The sequence below is a fragment of the Cebus imitator genome, unplaced genomic scaffold (genome assembly GCF_001604975.1).
Source record: "Cebus imitator isolate Cc_AM_T3 unplaced genomic scaffold, Cebus_imitator-1.0 Scaffold19, whole genome shotgun sequence".
Lineage (NCBI taxonomy): Eukaryota > Metazoa > Chordata > Mammalia > Primates > Cebidae > Cebus > Cebus imitator.
Window position 1 is genome coordinate 9,083,077 of NW_016107334.1, and position 15,463 is coordinate 9,098,539.

General features: G+C 39.6%; 2 protein-coding genes across 9 annotated transcripts in view; one reads left to right on the forward strand and one right to left on the reverse strand.

The window, feature by feature from the left end:
* Positions 1-10,281, reverse strand: part of TTC23 (tetratricopeptide repeat domain 23) — a 99,462-nt gene extending 89,181 nt beyond the window's left edge. For 2 of the 4 annotated variants that reach the window (XM_017518520.2, XM_017518496.2), the window contains exons 1-2: positions 9,707-9,891; positions 8,524-8,642 (exon numbers count right to left, since the gene is read on the reverse strand). The gene's annotated coding sequence lies outside the window, so the exon portion shown is untranslated. The other 2 variants (XM_017518504.2, XM_017518513.2) reach the window with 2 other exon arrangements.
* A 1,304-nt stretch (positions 10,282-11,585) lies between these two features.
* The window catches only part of LRRC28 (leucine rich repeat containing 28), a 124,088-nt gene continuing 120,210 nt past the window's right edge, over positions 11,586-15,463 (forward strand). For 2 of the 5 annotated variants that reach the window (XM_017518541.2, XM_017518556.2), the window contains exons 1-2: positions 11,685-11,771; positions 12,727-12,763. The gene's annotated coding sequence lies outside the window, so the exon portion shown is untranslated. Of the gene's footprint in view, positions 11,772-12,726; positions 12,764-15,463 lie in introns of all 5 variants that reach the window. The other 3 variants (XM_017518547.2, XM_017518567.2, XM_017518562.2) reach the window with 3 other exon arrangements.

A 15,463-nucleotide genomic window follows, 5' to 3' on the forward strand; every position in this document is an offset into this window, starting at 1 on the left:
ATAAGCACATGCTTTATATTCAACATCATTAGGCATCAGGGAAATGCAAGTTAAAACCACAAAATGTCACTCATCAATTAGAATGACTAAAATTAAAAAGACTTATTGTACTAAGGGTTGATGAGGATGGGGAATAACTAGAAACTTCATACATTGTTGGTGGAAATGTAAAATGGTACAAACACTTTGGAAAACAGTTCGGGAAGGTTTAAAAAAAAAAAAAAAAAACTGTGGTAAAATACAGCCAGGCATGGTGGCTCATGCCTTTAATCCCAGCACTTTGGGAGGTGGAGGCAGGAGGATCACCTGAGCTCAGGAGTTTGGGACCAGCCTGGGCAACACAGCAAAACCCTGTCTCTACAAAAAATACAAAAATTAGCCAGGTGCAGTGGAACATGCCTGTAGTCTCAGCTACTCAGGAGGCTGAGGCAGGAGGATAGCTTGAACCTGGGAGAAGGAGGCTGCAGTGAGCCAAGATCATGCCATTGTACCCCAGCCTGAGAGACAGAGGAAGACACTGTCTCAAAAACAAAACAAAACTGTAGCAAAATTTATATAATACAATTTGTCATTTTAACCTTTTCATTTTTTCCCTTTTTTCACATGGCCGTTTTTGTCATTTTATTGTTTGTTTTTGAGATGAAGTCTTGCTCTGTTGCCAGGCTGGAGTCCAGTGGTGTCATTTTAACCTTTTCATTTTTTCCCTTTTTTTCACATGGTCGTTTTTGTCATTTTATTGTTTGTTTTTGAGATGAAGTCTCGCTCTGTTCCCAGGCTAGAGTGCAGTGGATTGCTCACTGCAATCTCTGCCTCCCAGGTTCAAGCAATTCCCCTGCCTCGGCCTCCCAAGTAGCTGGGACTACAAGCACACATCAGCATGCCTGGCTAATATTTTGTATTTTAATAGAGATGGAATTTCACTATATTGGCCAGGATGGTTTTGGTTTCCTGACCTCATAATCCACCCGCCTCAGCCTCCCAAAGTGCTGGAACTACAGGCAAGAGCCACTGTGCCAGGCCAACTCCTAAGTATTTATGTGAGAGAAATGAAAGCATATATTATAAAAAGACTTACATACAAATGTTCATAGAAGTTTTATTTTTAATAGCCAAAAAACTAGAAAAAACCCCAAATGTCTATAAATAAATGGGTAAGCAACCTGTGGTATAGCTATACAATGAAATATTACTCAGTAATAAAAAAGAATGAATATGTTGCAATATGAATAAATCTCAAAATAGTTATGCCGAGTGAAGAAGTCAGGCAAAATAGAGTACATATTGTGTGATTCCATTTATACAAATTTCAGTGAAATCTATACCAATGTATAATGACCAAAAGCAGATCAGTGATTGCCTTGAATTGGGCTAGGGAGGTGGTATGAAGGTGAGGGACACAGGAGGGAGGAAGATGTAGGAAAGGGTGGAGTAATTACAAGAGACATGAGGAAACTCTGAGGTGGTGGATATGCTCATTATCTTGACTGTGATTGTGGCTTCTTGGGTGCACACATATGCCAAAACTTATCAAATTGTATACTTTTAGGCCAATTAATAAAGCTGTTAAAAATTGTATATATAGGTCAGCCTGTCAGAGATCCCTCCCCATTCCTCCTCTTCAAACTCCAATTCCATTATTTACTATAGATAACATGTTAAATTTCACCGTATTGCAACTTATTTATTTATTCATTTATTTATTTTTAAGATGGAGTCTCACTCTGTCACCCAGGCTGGAGTACAGTGGCACAATCTCAGCTCACTGCAACCTCCGCCTCCCTGGTTCAAGCAATTCTCCTGCCTCAGCCTCCCAAGTAGCTGGGATTACAGGCATACACCACCATGCCTGGCTAATTTTTTTTTTTTTTTAGTTTTTAGTTTTTCAGTAGAGACAGGGTTTCAAAATGTCAGCCAGGCTGATCTTGAACTCCTGACCTCAAATGATCAGCCCATCTCAGCTTCCCAAAGTGCTGGGATAACAGGCAGAAGCCACTGCTCCTGGCAGCAACTCATTTATTATTTATCTATTATTCGTTCCACAAGTATTTACTGAATTCTGGCTATAAGCAATACACCAGGCTATTGTACTATGTGGAAAACAATAACCCCAAGAAATGTAAAATAGAGCAGAAAAAAAGATCAGGTACACACAAGCACAGTACTAGGTGCTAAAATTGCTAGAAGAGTGGCAAGTGGTAAGACTTCAAAAATGGGAACCATTGCTGCTGCAATGACTCTGCTTGTTTGGTTGAAAAGATTCCAGAGAGCAAGGAGAGAGAAGAGAAGCATCCCAAGCACAGTGAATAATTAAGAAGGGCTTGGAAGTGGGAAAGTGAAATAAATATATGGCTAACTGCTGGTGGTTCAATTTGGTGTATGTGAAATGAGGGACGTGGCTATAGAACAGCATTTTCCAAAACAATTTCTGCAGTACACTAGAGCCACAAGATATTAATGTACATTCCATCAAGGAGGGTTACTGATAAAGGTGATCAAATGAGTTAGTAAACACAAATACTGGTTCCACAAAAGGAAGATTCTGTGATCGAATAAATGGGTAAACATGGACAAGTTTCTTGAATTCAGGTCTCTCAAAACTTTAATATAACACCTTGTGAACATCCCAGAGGAGGTACAGTATACAGCACTTTTCCAATCTTTTTTGGCCATGAGATTATCTTTTTTCTTGACCACCTATTAAATCTTAAGGAAATAGCACTTTAAAAACATTGTTTGGGAAACCCTGAGCTATGGGAAAAGTAAAATGCTGGATTTCAGGCTAAGAAGGCATTCATTCATTTCAGGCTAAGAATTTCATTGACACTTTTCCTCATAAAGCAATATAGCACAAAAATATGAAAAAGAGAAAGAAGGAATCAGCCAAAGGTCAAACTGTGAGAATGCTACAGAGGCTGATCTACAATGTAGGTGGTGCTCTCATTCCCGGGTACCTCTCACAAAGGTATGAGCCGGGAGCAGTAGCTCATGCCCGTAATCCCAGCACTTTGGGAGGCAGAGGCATGTGGATCACAAGGTCAGGAGCTCAAGACCAGCCTGGCTAACATAGCGAAACCCCCTCTCCACTAAAAATACAAAAATTAGCCGGGTGCAGTGGCATGTGCATGTAGTCCCAGCTACTCAGGAGGCTGAGGCAGGAGAATCACTTCCAGCTACTCGGGAGGCAGAGGTTGCAGTGAGCCAAGGCCACGCCCTTGCGCTCCAACCAGCCTGAATGACAGAGTGAGGCTCCATCTCAAAATAAAATAGAATAAAATAAAATATAAAATAAAAATGTTAAAGGTCAATACTTCAGGTTTAACACTGAAGCTCTACCTACACCCTGTTTTACAGAGACACAGTGCTATTTGAGATCCCAAATGTTGGCTGACTTTTTTCAAATAACTTCTTGCCTTATGCTTCCTCATCTGCTCAACCCCACTGGCTGATAAGATGACCATTTCAACAGGTGTTGTGGTCAAGAGAAACAGCAGCACCCAGAAACGGGGAATCTGAGATTCAAGAACATGTACCATCCCAACTATCCATGTGATTTGGGCAATATCAACTAATATATACATAGCACTTTATACTTTCCCATATTTTATCTCATGTGGCCCTTTCAAACATATAAGGTAAAGAAGTAGATATTATCATCTCCATTTTATAAATGAAGACAATGAAATGAAGTTAAATCAGTTGCACATCAAACAGCCAGACTTAGGACCCTGGTCTTCTAATAATTTGGTGGTTTCCCATCATATCATCCTGTCTTTCATTGACCAGTCTACAGCAGTGGGAAGGAAATGCCGTTGCTTTGGAAACCTAAGCCTGTATTTTAGAAAGTGATCACACATTTTTATAAACAGGAATGTAACATCTTCAACAGATTTAACTATATTTTCTTATCTTCTATTTACGGGGAGGCAGAAAAGAAAGTTCAAAGACAACAAAAGCAATAGGCCTTATAGTATTTGTTATTCTGGGCCTCTGAACCTACTGTTAACTTCAAAGTGGATTTAATTTTTTTTTTTTTTCTGGCTTAACTGTAAAAAGTGATTTGTCTCATGCTGGCTCTTAATACTGCATCCTTAAAAGAGAGGTTATATTTATTCTGAGTGCTCATAGGCTCATCTAACGTGTATATACTTTTTTTTTTGACAGTTTAAAAAAATTGAGCCATCATTTTAAAATTAGGAGTTTCATATAAAGATGTAGACTTTGGGGTTTCTGAAGTCCTTTAAAAGCTCAGAACACTTGTCAACAATGCACTCTCATGTGTATTGCAGCACTATTCACAATAGCCATAAATATTCAACAACACATGAATAGATTAAAAAATGTGGTAGATATACACACAAAACAGAATCCTGTCATTTACAACAACATGGATGAAACTGAAGGATATTACGCTAAGCAAAATAAACCAGTGAGTGGGAACCAAGGTTCTCACTCATTTATGAGAGTTAAAAATTAAAATAGCTGAATTCATGAAGACAGAGTAGAATGATGATTACCAGAGGCTGGGAACGGTAGTGGGGAGGGAGGCAAAAGTGGGGATAGTTAATAGGCACAAAACTTAGTTAGAAAGAATGAGTAAGATCTAGTACTTGATAGCACAACAGAGTGACTACAGACAAACAACAAGTTACTGTATATTTTAAAATAACTAAAAGAGTAGAATCGAAATCATCCTAACACAAAGAAATCATGAGTGCTTGAGAAGACAGATACGCAATTACTCTGATGTGATTATTATACATTGTATGCCTGTATCAAAACATCACATATATCTCATAAACATACACATCTACTACTATGTACTTACGAAAATTAAAAATTATAAAACAAAACCAAAAAAACCTGATTTACAAAAACCTAAAGCTAATATCATACTTAATGAAGCATGTTTGAATGTTTTCCTTCTAAGCTTGGAAACAAGGCAAGAATGATGGTTCTCATGACCTGTAGTCAAGGTTGTAATGGATATTACAGTCAGAGCAATAGGAAAGAACAATAAATTGAGGCATGCAGATTAGAAGGGGAGAAATAAAACATTATTATCAGATGACATGACCCTCTATGTAGAAAATCCTAAGGATTCCACAATAAATAAATAACCCCCCGACTAGAACTACTAAGTAAGTTCAGCAAGGTCATAGGATTAAAAAATACATAAATAAAATTATATTTTTATATGTTAGCAATAAATAATCTGAAAATAAAATTAAGAAAACATTTTGATTTAAAATAGCATAAAAGAGAATAAAATATGTAGGATTAAATTTAACAAAATAAATACAAGACTTGTACAATGAAAATCACACTACATTATTGAAAGAAGTTAAAGATCTAAATAAATGGAGAAATATTCCATGTTCATGGATTAGAAGCCTCAATATTAAGACAGAATATTCCTCAAATTGATCTATAGATTTAATGTAATATCCATGAAAATCTCAGCTGCTTTTTTGCAGAAATTAACAAGTTGATCCTTATTATGGATCAATTAAGATGGAAATATGAGACCAAGAATAAGTAAAATAATCTTAAAAAAGAAGAAAGTTGAAGGACTCATACTTCCCATTTTTAAAATTTACTATAAAACTAAAGTAAAAGTGAAGTAATCAAAAGTGTTGTACCTATAAATTTTCAGTTATAAGGTAAATAAGTTTTAGAGATATAATATACAGCATGGTAACTATAATTAATAATTGAAATTTGCTAAGGGACTAGATCTTAGGTGTACTCATCACACACACAAATGGTAATTATGTCAGGTGATGAATGTGCGAACTAGCTTTATTGTGGGAAGCATTACAAAAGGTACACTTACATCAAAACACCATGATGTTTACCTCAAATATATATAATTTTTCGTTTGTCAATCATATTTCAATAAAGCTGGGGAAAAGCCCTCCCAAAAACAACATGGTGGTACTGGCATAAGAAATGACATACAGAGGCCGGGTGCAGTGGCTCATGCCTGTAATCCCAGCACTTTGGGAGGCCGAGGCAGGCAGATCACTTGAGGTCAGGAGTTCAAGACCAGACCGACCAACATGGCAAAACCCCGTCTCTCCTTGAAATACAAAAAATTTAGCCGGGAGTGATTGCGAGTGCCTGTAATTCCAGTTACTCAAGAAGCTGAGGCAGGAAAATTGCTTGAACCAGGAGGTTGCAGTGAGCCAAGGTTGCACCACTGTTTTCCAGCCTGGGTGAGGGAACAAGGCTGTCTCAAACAAACAAAAAAAAAATTGATACATAGAAAAATGGGATAGTGTTGAGAGTCCAAAAATAAACTCTTACATGTATGAATTTTTTTTAACAAGCACACCAAGATAATTCAGTGGGAAGACAGTCTTTTCAATAAACAGTGCTGGAACAACTGGACACATGCAAAAGAATAAAGTGGGATCTCTACACCTCATACCATATATAAACATTAACTCCAAATGGATTAGAGACCTAACAGTAAGAGGCAAAACTATAAAACTCTTAGCAAACACAGGAGTAAATCTTCATGAACTTGTGTGTGTGGTTTTTTTTTTTTTTTTTTTTTTTTTTTGAGATTGAGTCTTGCTTTGTCGTTCAGGCTGGAGTGCAGTGGCATGATCTCAGCTCACTGCAACCTCTGCTTCCCGGGTTGAAGCCATTCTCCTGGCTCAGCCTCCTGAGTAGCTGGGATTACAGGTAGCCAGCACCATGCCCGGCTAATTTTTGTATTTTTAGTAGAGATGGGGTTTCACCATGTTGGCCAGGCTGGCCTCAAGCTTCTGACCTCAGGTGATCCGCCCACCTTGGCCTCCCAAAATACTGGGATTACAGGTATTAGCCACCGGGCCTGGCCTGTTAGGCAAAGACTTCTGAGATACAACACCAAAACCACAAGTGATAAAAGAAAAAAAAAAAGATAAATTAGATTTCATCAAAGCCAAACCTTTGTTGCTTCAATAGACATTATTATTAAAGTTAAAAGACAGTCCACAGAATGGGAGACAACATTTGTAAATCATTAATCTGATAAAGGACTTTAACTGGGAATATATAAAGAACAATTAAAAATCAGTAACAAGGGCCAGGTGTGGTGGCTCATGCCTGTAATTCCAGCACTTTGGGAGGCTGAGGTGGGCGGATCACTGGATCAGGAGTTTGAGACCAGCCTGGCCAACACAGTGAAACGCCATCTCTACTAAAAACACAAAAAAATAGCCAGGCATGGTGGTGGGCACCTGTGATCCCAGCTACTCGGGAGGCTGAGGAAGGAGAATCTCTTGAACCGGGGAGGCAGAGATTTCAGTGAGCAGAGACTGCGCCACTGTACTCCAGCCCAGGCAACAGAGTGAGACTCTGNAAAAAAAAAAAAAAAAAATCAGTAACAAGACAGCAACCCAATTAAAAAATAAGCAAAATATTTGAATAGACATTTTACAAAAGAAGATATATGGATAGTCACTAAGCACATGAAAAGATGCTTCCTATCATCCATCATTAGGAAAATGCAAAAGAAAGCTGTAAGATACCACTTAAAATCCAGCAGAATGACTATAATGAATAAGACAGATCATAAGAAGTGTTGGCGAGGATGTTGGAACCCTCAAACACTCTGGTGGAAATGTAAAATGGTGAATTCACCTTGGAAAGCAGTTGTGCAACATCTCGAAAAGTTGAACACAGAGTTACCATCTGACAGTAATCTCACTCCTAGGTATACACCCAAGGAAACTGAAAACACGTGTTCATAAAAAACTTGTACCCATCTTCATACAGCAGTATTTATAATAGCTAAATACTCTCCTGTGTTTGCTGTATTACAATTACAATTAGTACCATTAAACACTATATTTAAATACTGGAAGAAATCCAAATGTCTGTCAACTGGTACACGGATAAATAAAATGTGGTATTGCCATACAGTGGATTATTATTTACCAATAAAAAGGAATGAAGTAATGATACATAATACAACATGGGATACAACCTCAAAAACATTATGCTAAGTAAAAGAAACCAGATGCAAAAGATCACATATTGTCTAATTCCATTTATGTGCCCAGAAAAGATAAACATATAGAGACAGAAAGTTGTTTAGTGATTGGAGCTAAGGACAGGAAGCCAGGACTTGTCTGCAAATGAGCACAAAGTATTTTTTCAGGATGACAAAAATTTTCTAAAATTGGCATGTGATGATGGTTGTACAACTCTATTACATTTTCTAAAACAATCATTGAGTTATACCATTAAAACAAATGAACTTTATAATATATAAATTATACTTCATGAAAGCTGTCAAAAATAGCTATAAAACCACAATGCAGTTTTATGTGTAATTCTGATTTTTATACATCTTATGACAAGACTTTTATAAAGATGGGGCAACCATGATTCCCCAAGACAATATGGCAGGGGCCTTCCAAAATCTTAAGAAGTAAAAATGCTTTCAAAAACTACAAAGGAATGCATCAAAATTCATATTACTCAACAATGGTAAGGTAAAGTATTTAGGTAAGAAGCAAAGTTACTAACCTGTGTGCCAGTATTTACAGTATGGGGCCCCTTAGCTTCCGCTCTCTGCCCTTGGAACCGTCTTAAATTGCACTGTCAGTTTTATCGTCTTCAAATATTACTTCCATCAAGTGTGCCTCCTGTTCCAAACATACAACCAAAATCCTTAATTATGGGAATTTTGGCTCTTCAGGTAACTTCCCAGGCTTTCTTAAAATTTTTAACCAAAGTTTCCAAATGAACCTTCCGCTGCAGTCAGAGCCAACTCTTCCTCAGGCTGCACATATTTGCTAACAACTCACTCACTATTGGGGATGCCACTTCCCTTTTCTCTTTGAAATTGTGCTCATTGCTCAGGCCCAAAGTGGGTCTTACCCATACTGTGAAGCCTTTCCTGAATAATTCATCTCACATTGAGCTGAGCTCCTGAAGTACCTGTGGTTTACAGCAGTCATCTGGGCATTAAGACATGTTTTGATCCTCATTTGTCCCTGTTCTTGAGGAGCTGTATTTTACTAATTTATATTCCCGTATATGGATTAAAGAAGCAACACAGGAAATAGCTATTCATGTTTATCAATGTTTTCTTGATAAATTCTTTTATATTTGCTTTCATTTAAAATGTAATTTTTGAAAATATGACGCTGAATTCCTTTTTTGAGAATTTATCCTTACATGCTGATTCTGCTTCAGGTATCTATAGTATGTTGTTTAGCCGTTAGCAGATCTGTCCCTGGATTCCCTAATCTACGAATATACACAAAATTTGCGTTCAAACAACTCTGTTTTCTCTTGTATCTTTTAATAGATGTATTATCTATTATGCCAAGTATGATAATATACAAATGAAAATACGCATTTAAAAATTACAATATTACTAAATGTCCTTCTAAATTCACATTTAAGCAACAATACCGCAGTTTGTTAAAATAGAAAATGATCTTATTATCTTGTTTCCTTTACCTTTCAAAAATCCACTGATAATCTGGGCCATGATGCTTTCCAAACACCCTAAAGAGAAAAATGCTCTCTGAACACTCTTCTCCCTGCTACCTTTAAATTGCGCATATATTTTCTCTGCTTTTCCTTGACAATCACTCCTTTAAAACTAGTAAAAAACCGAAAAAGTTTCCGTAACTCTCTCATCTCCAACTATGTCGTAAAATCCTTTGCCAGTTTAACCCAGTCTGCTGGAGAGGCTTACCATTTCTTTTTCGAGCGAATTAGACAGTTGTCTTGGCAGCGTGATTTGCCATTTGGTTCCTGCTTTCTATTTGGTGATTCTTTGTACAGACTGATAACCATGAAAAGCCTAAAATAGGGCCGTTCCGGAGCAGCCTTTTCCCGTAAAGCAAGTGGATACCTCATAAAATTCCAGGCAAAAGATGAATGATAGAGCACTCACCAATAGCGAGTGGAGAAGAGTATTTTGCCGAAGTTTGCAACCCAATCCTTGGGAGCCAGAGGTGGGAATTTTAAAATGAGGTCTTTCCTTGGCATTTTCTTAAAGTGGTATCGCTGCCTGTTGATACTGCAGTTTGTCAAAGAATGTAAAATCACCAGCTTAGAGGATATTTTCCCCTTTGTTTTTAAGAGAGAAAAAAATGTGCAAACTGATTCTCTACAAATTGGGAGAACTTCCAGGAGTGGAGTCATAGGATACTGTAACATATCATCAGTCGGCAACTTTTGTGTCAATTTGGGGAGGAGGTGAAAGTTATTTTAAAATGATTCATTTTTCATGGTCAAATACCAGATATTAAATTAATGCACTGAAAAACAGTATTCCCCTTAAAAAGTAAAAATGAAAACTAAGAGGCTAACATTACTTTGAAAAAAATCGTTCTGCCTGTTGTTAATCTTTTTTCTTTTTTGGGGGGTAAAGCTTCATATATTAACAGCAAATCTTATTATTTGGGCTGACCGTTAAATACCCTAAGTATCTTTGTTTTTACACAAAATGTGAATTTCCTCATTTTAAGTCCAGCAAAAAATTTCTGAGTGCCACGAATTCTTAGGTATTACGAAACTATCTTAGAAATACATGACATATACCATGCTGTATACCTGAGTCGCTCTTGAAGACCAGATTTAATAGATAACTGATACATATTTTATTACAACTCATACCTTGTTTTGAAACCTATGCTTTTTTTTTTTTTTAATCTAACTCTGCTTTCTAGGTTATTCATCTCTATGAGTAATTAAGTCAACCACTGTAAAACCACCTGATAAAGTAAAGGTTCCTTGACAAGGAGCCTCGCAAATAGGCTTTTCACAGAACAAAAAATAGCAAACGGTGCCTTTTCAAAGTGTTTCCGAACAATGCTTGGAAGTATTTTTACCAGCATAAAGCTCTCTTTCGCTGATGCTATTTCGCTGACATAGGAATTTTCGTCTTGAAGAAACACATATCGACGGCCTACTCAGTCATGCTAGGAACTGCCATTGTATTTAACTTACTAAATTGTTATTGTCCTTTTTAGGAATCTTTTCTCACAATGGGTGTTTGAAGCGCAGAGACTAGGTTGCCTCCTCATCTTTGGTATCTAGCAGTGCGCAGTGATCCCTTAAATCCAGTGCACAGGCTCACTGCTTGCTAACTAACGTTGGCTTCGTTACAGAAACCCACTGGCCTCAGTTTTTCATCCGTCAGACTGGCACTGTTACTCCCTGTGTCATGGGATTGCTGTGAAGGGTTCAACGAGATAATCTACAAACAGCTCTTAGAATGAACGCTCAAGGTGGGATGTCATTGTTGTAATCCCTCAACGTGTGCCATCGAATGAGAGGCCGAGTGACTGAATGAATGTATGAAGGAAAAGGTCCGTAACTGGCAGTTCCCGAGGTTGGAGCCGGCGAAATTACGCCTTCAACCCGCTAAAATAAAAGCCGCTCCGTTGACAGAAAACCCACACGCCGGAGCCGGAAGCAAGAGTAGAGCGGTGGGCGGGGCCAGCGTAGAGGAAGTCGCTCTCCCGGCCAATAGACACATCGATTGGCAAACGAGCGTTTCGCCGCACCTATCGTGAAACTGCGAGAACGCCGGAGATTATCGCGAGGTTCCGTAATCCTCTCCCGCTCTCTCTTCCCCAGTTCCCTGTAGCGCGGGTTCCGCTCCGCCCCCGGGGGCCCCGCCCCGCCACCCCCGCCGCCCGGCGCTCCGCCCCGCCCCCGCCCGGCTCCCTGCCCCGCCCGCCCGCCCGCCGTCTCCGGCTTGCCTTCCAGCGCCGCTTGCGCTCCGGAGCGCTGGCTCTGCCGGCGCTGAGGTGAGTAGAGCTGTCTGCCTCGTCGGATGGTTTGAGTGGCAGGGCTCGCTGACCCGGCCACCGGCGGGGACGCCCCAGACCTGGCCTCGCAAAAGCGTCCGGGCCGCGGCGAGTGGGACAGCGGGGCGGCCTGGGCCTCGGGTGGCCACAGCTGCCGGGTCCTCCTGGCACTCCGCGGCCCCCGGCCCCCTGCCCCCCGGACCCCAGAACCCTGGATACCGGGTACCTGAAATCCCTGCTGCTGGGCTCGCTGCTTCCCAACTGTAACGACCTCAGTGTCTGGCGTTTCGCCCAAGACTTCTGCCAGTGTTTGTTACCACTGAGCTGAGAAGATACCCTTTTACAAATGCTTTTAATATGCAGCTTATAATTCTCTAATCTCCAGCGTTAGGAAATTGAAATGCGTGTTCTACTAAATTGAGTACGGGGAAGCCAGTTTAAGGGACTCCTTTCTTTCAAAATACACTTTAAAATGTGTAGAATTTTGTTAAATAGGAGGTTTTTTATTTTTTAATTTTGTTTTTAATAATATGATAGTGTTCACCTGCCGGAAAGCTCGTGTGTAGGTGCGGATCTACACAGCTGATATGAAGTAATACTATTTGCCTTAACTACGTTAAGAGGTAGTGTAACTGTAGAAGAGGTAGTTTGCTTAACTAGGTAAGAGGTAGTAAAGTGAAATGGGGTAAGAAAATTATCTTGTTAAAGGTTGTGTACGGCCCATGAATTGCATGCTGCAAAACTGTGAGCATTGTTGATGCTTTATCAGCATTATTGACAGCTTTGGGATTTCATTAGCTTAGATTTTATCTCCTAAACAGCCTTTGTAGCAATTTTAACAGAATGTAACGGTGTTTTTGAGGCAGCCAATCCCATTTCAGAACATTCAAAGCCATCAGGTTACAGGGAATCTCTTACTGAATCTTCCCTCAGTGAGTGTGGTTTTGCATTATAGGGCGGCGGTGCACCAGTCTACCTGCGATGGAACTATGGTACGTTACCCACTGAGAAACTCAGTTTCCTCGTCTACAAAACGTGCTAACTAATGTCTATTGCAATGCATGGTTGTAAAGATTAGACGTCCTTATGACATGCAGTAAGGTTAGAGGATCTATCCGTGGTGTTGACATGGGTGGTTGAGAAATCAACCTTGCAACGTTGTTTCACGTGTCATCAGATATTAGAGGACTTACTTTAAAATTTTATTTTAAGTTCCTGGGTACATGTGCAGAATATGCAGGTTTACACAGGTAAATATGTGGTAATTTGCTGCACCTATCCACCCATCACCTAGGTATTATGAAGGGTTATTTTTAGGTAGTGTTCTAGATGCAGGTATGCAAGTGTGAAGAAAACAACACAGCCTCTGCCGTCAGGATTTCTAAATAAGTTTCAGAAGGGTTTATTTACAGGCTTTTTGGCTTGATTGACAATAAACAGGTGCAATGATAAATATTTAGATGACAAATTGTGAGGAGTCCTACGAAGAAAAAAACAAACAGCCAAGTTGCTCTGAAAGAACACCAGGGGAATACTTTGGAATAGGGAAGTTATTTTTATTTTTTTGAGCCAGAGTCTTGCTCTTTTGCCCAGGCTGGAGTGCAATGGTGCAACCTCCTCTCGCTGCAATCTCTGCATCCCAGGTTCAAGCGATTCTCCTGCCTAAGCTTCCTGAGTAGCTGGGATTACAGGTGCCCGCCACCATGCCCGGCTAATTTTTGTATTTTTGGTAAAGACGGTGTTTTGCCAAGTTGGCCAGGCTGGTCTCAAACTCCTCACCTCAGGTAATCTACCTGCCTTGGCCTCCCAAAGTGCTGGGATTACTGGCAAGAGCCACTGCGCCTGGCCCAGGGAAGTGATTGTTAGGTTGAAATCTGGAGAATGATGGGACATTGCTTTGTAGGCTAAGAGGAGAGCAGTAAATGGTGTTAGGGGTTTGGTAGCTTTAAGGATTAGAAAAAGCCCCGGAATTTGGTGAGGAGCCAAGCAAAGTGCTGAAGAAGTGGGTCGGGGCAGGTGGTGAGGTGTCTTCAAGGCCTACTATGAGTTTGATTTTCTAAATAAGAAGTTTCTGAAGGGTTTATTTAGTAAGATGTATGCCAGAAAGGTGAGACGTAATTGCATGTACATTTTTAAAAGCCCACTGCTGGGATTAATGTGTTGGAAGTGACCAGAGTGGACACAGGGAGGCCAGTAATATAGCTGGCCAGGCAGGAGATGACGGTGGCTTGTGGTTTTGGCAGATGGAGAGATTTGGATGGATTTGAGATGTATTTGGGAGATGGAAGCCACTGGCCTTGTGATAGATTGGAAGTGGTTAGAGAATGAGAGGGTGGAATCATTCATGACTTCCTGTTTCTCCAGCTTGAACCACTGGGTGGTTGGAGAGGGTGTGCTATTTACTGAGATGGGAAAAATTAGGGAGATTCATATTGGTGATGAAAGTAGAAAGCTCTTTGTGTTAAGTTTGAGCTGTTTGTGAGACATCTAAACTGCTAACAGTTTACTTCAGTGAATAATTACCTGTAGAGTTTCACTTTCTACACAGAATCATTGAGGTTATTTGTAGTCTACTCTCTTTGCTTTATGGGTAGGAGAATTAAGATGTGGAAAGATTATCTTGCACAAAGTCACATAATATGTCTCACAAAATAGGTGAGTAGGTGGAATATGGGAAAGTATTGGATCCTTACATTGCATTGGAAACAGTTAATATTTCATACTTTGCCTTTTAATATAAAATGGCAAGTGCTGTCTCATGAGCTAGGAATTCGAGTTTGGAAATAATAAAATATAACCAAAAAATTACAAAACTCTGTTTATTGAAAGCTTATGTTGCTGGATTTTGTACTAATTTGGTATTAATTACCAGCAAAAATCACTTGCGTTAAGAAAAAAAAATTATTGAAAGGTACTTTCCAATAGAGAGTTTGGAAAGAGTGTTGAGGAAAACAGTCAAATCTTTAAGCAAAACTCAGCTTCTTTGTAGTTGTTTTAGCATTTCCTTATTATCCTGTGGAACCTTGTGAGTCACTGTCTGTAAAGAACCCAGGCTTTGAAATCCACTGGACCTGGCATCAAACCCTTGCTTTTATCCCTTGTGAACTGTTTGATCTTGGACAAATCACTGAAGCCTTGAGTTTCTTTCTTTTTGTGTTAACTGATAGTGAAGTTTGTTTTAGCTCTGTGCCTAGTGGATAAAATGGCAAATGTTACTTGTCTTCTTGCCCTTGTCAATTTTAGAGCTAGAAGAGAATTTTAATAACCTGACCTGGACTCAGGCCTGTTAGCCAGTACATTAATTGCTATCTCCATTGTATATATTGGGCAACTGGAGTCCCAGAGGCATTGTAATGTTATAGAATGATACAGGATTCTTGTTTCTGAGGGCAGTGTTTCTTGTTTCATTGAAATAATTTAAAATAATGAAACTGTGTGGCCCTGGCTCTATTTATTTGATACCTCTGCTAATCTGTAAAGCTAAAAACAAAGAGGCCAGGCACAGTGTCTCACACCTGTAATCCCAGCACTTGGGGAGGCCCAGGTGGGAGGATTGCTTGAGCTCAGGAATTTGAGACTAGCCTGGGCAACATAGTGAGACCCCATCTCTACAAACAAATAAAAAAATTAGCCAAGTGTGATGGTGATGCGTATAGTTCCAGCTAGTTGGGAGGCTGAGGTGGGAGGAGGAT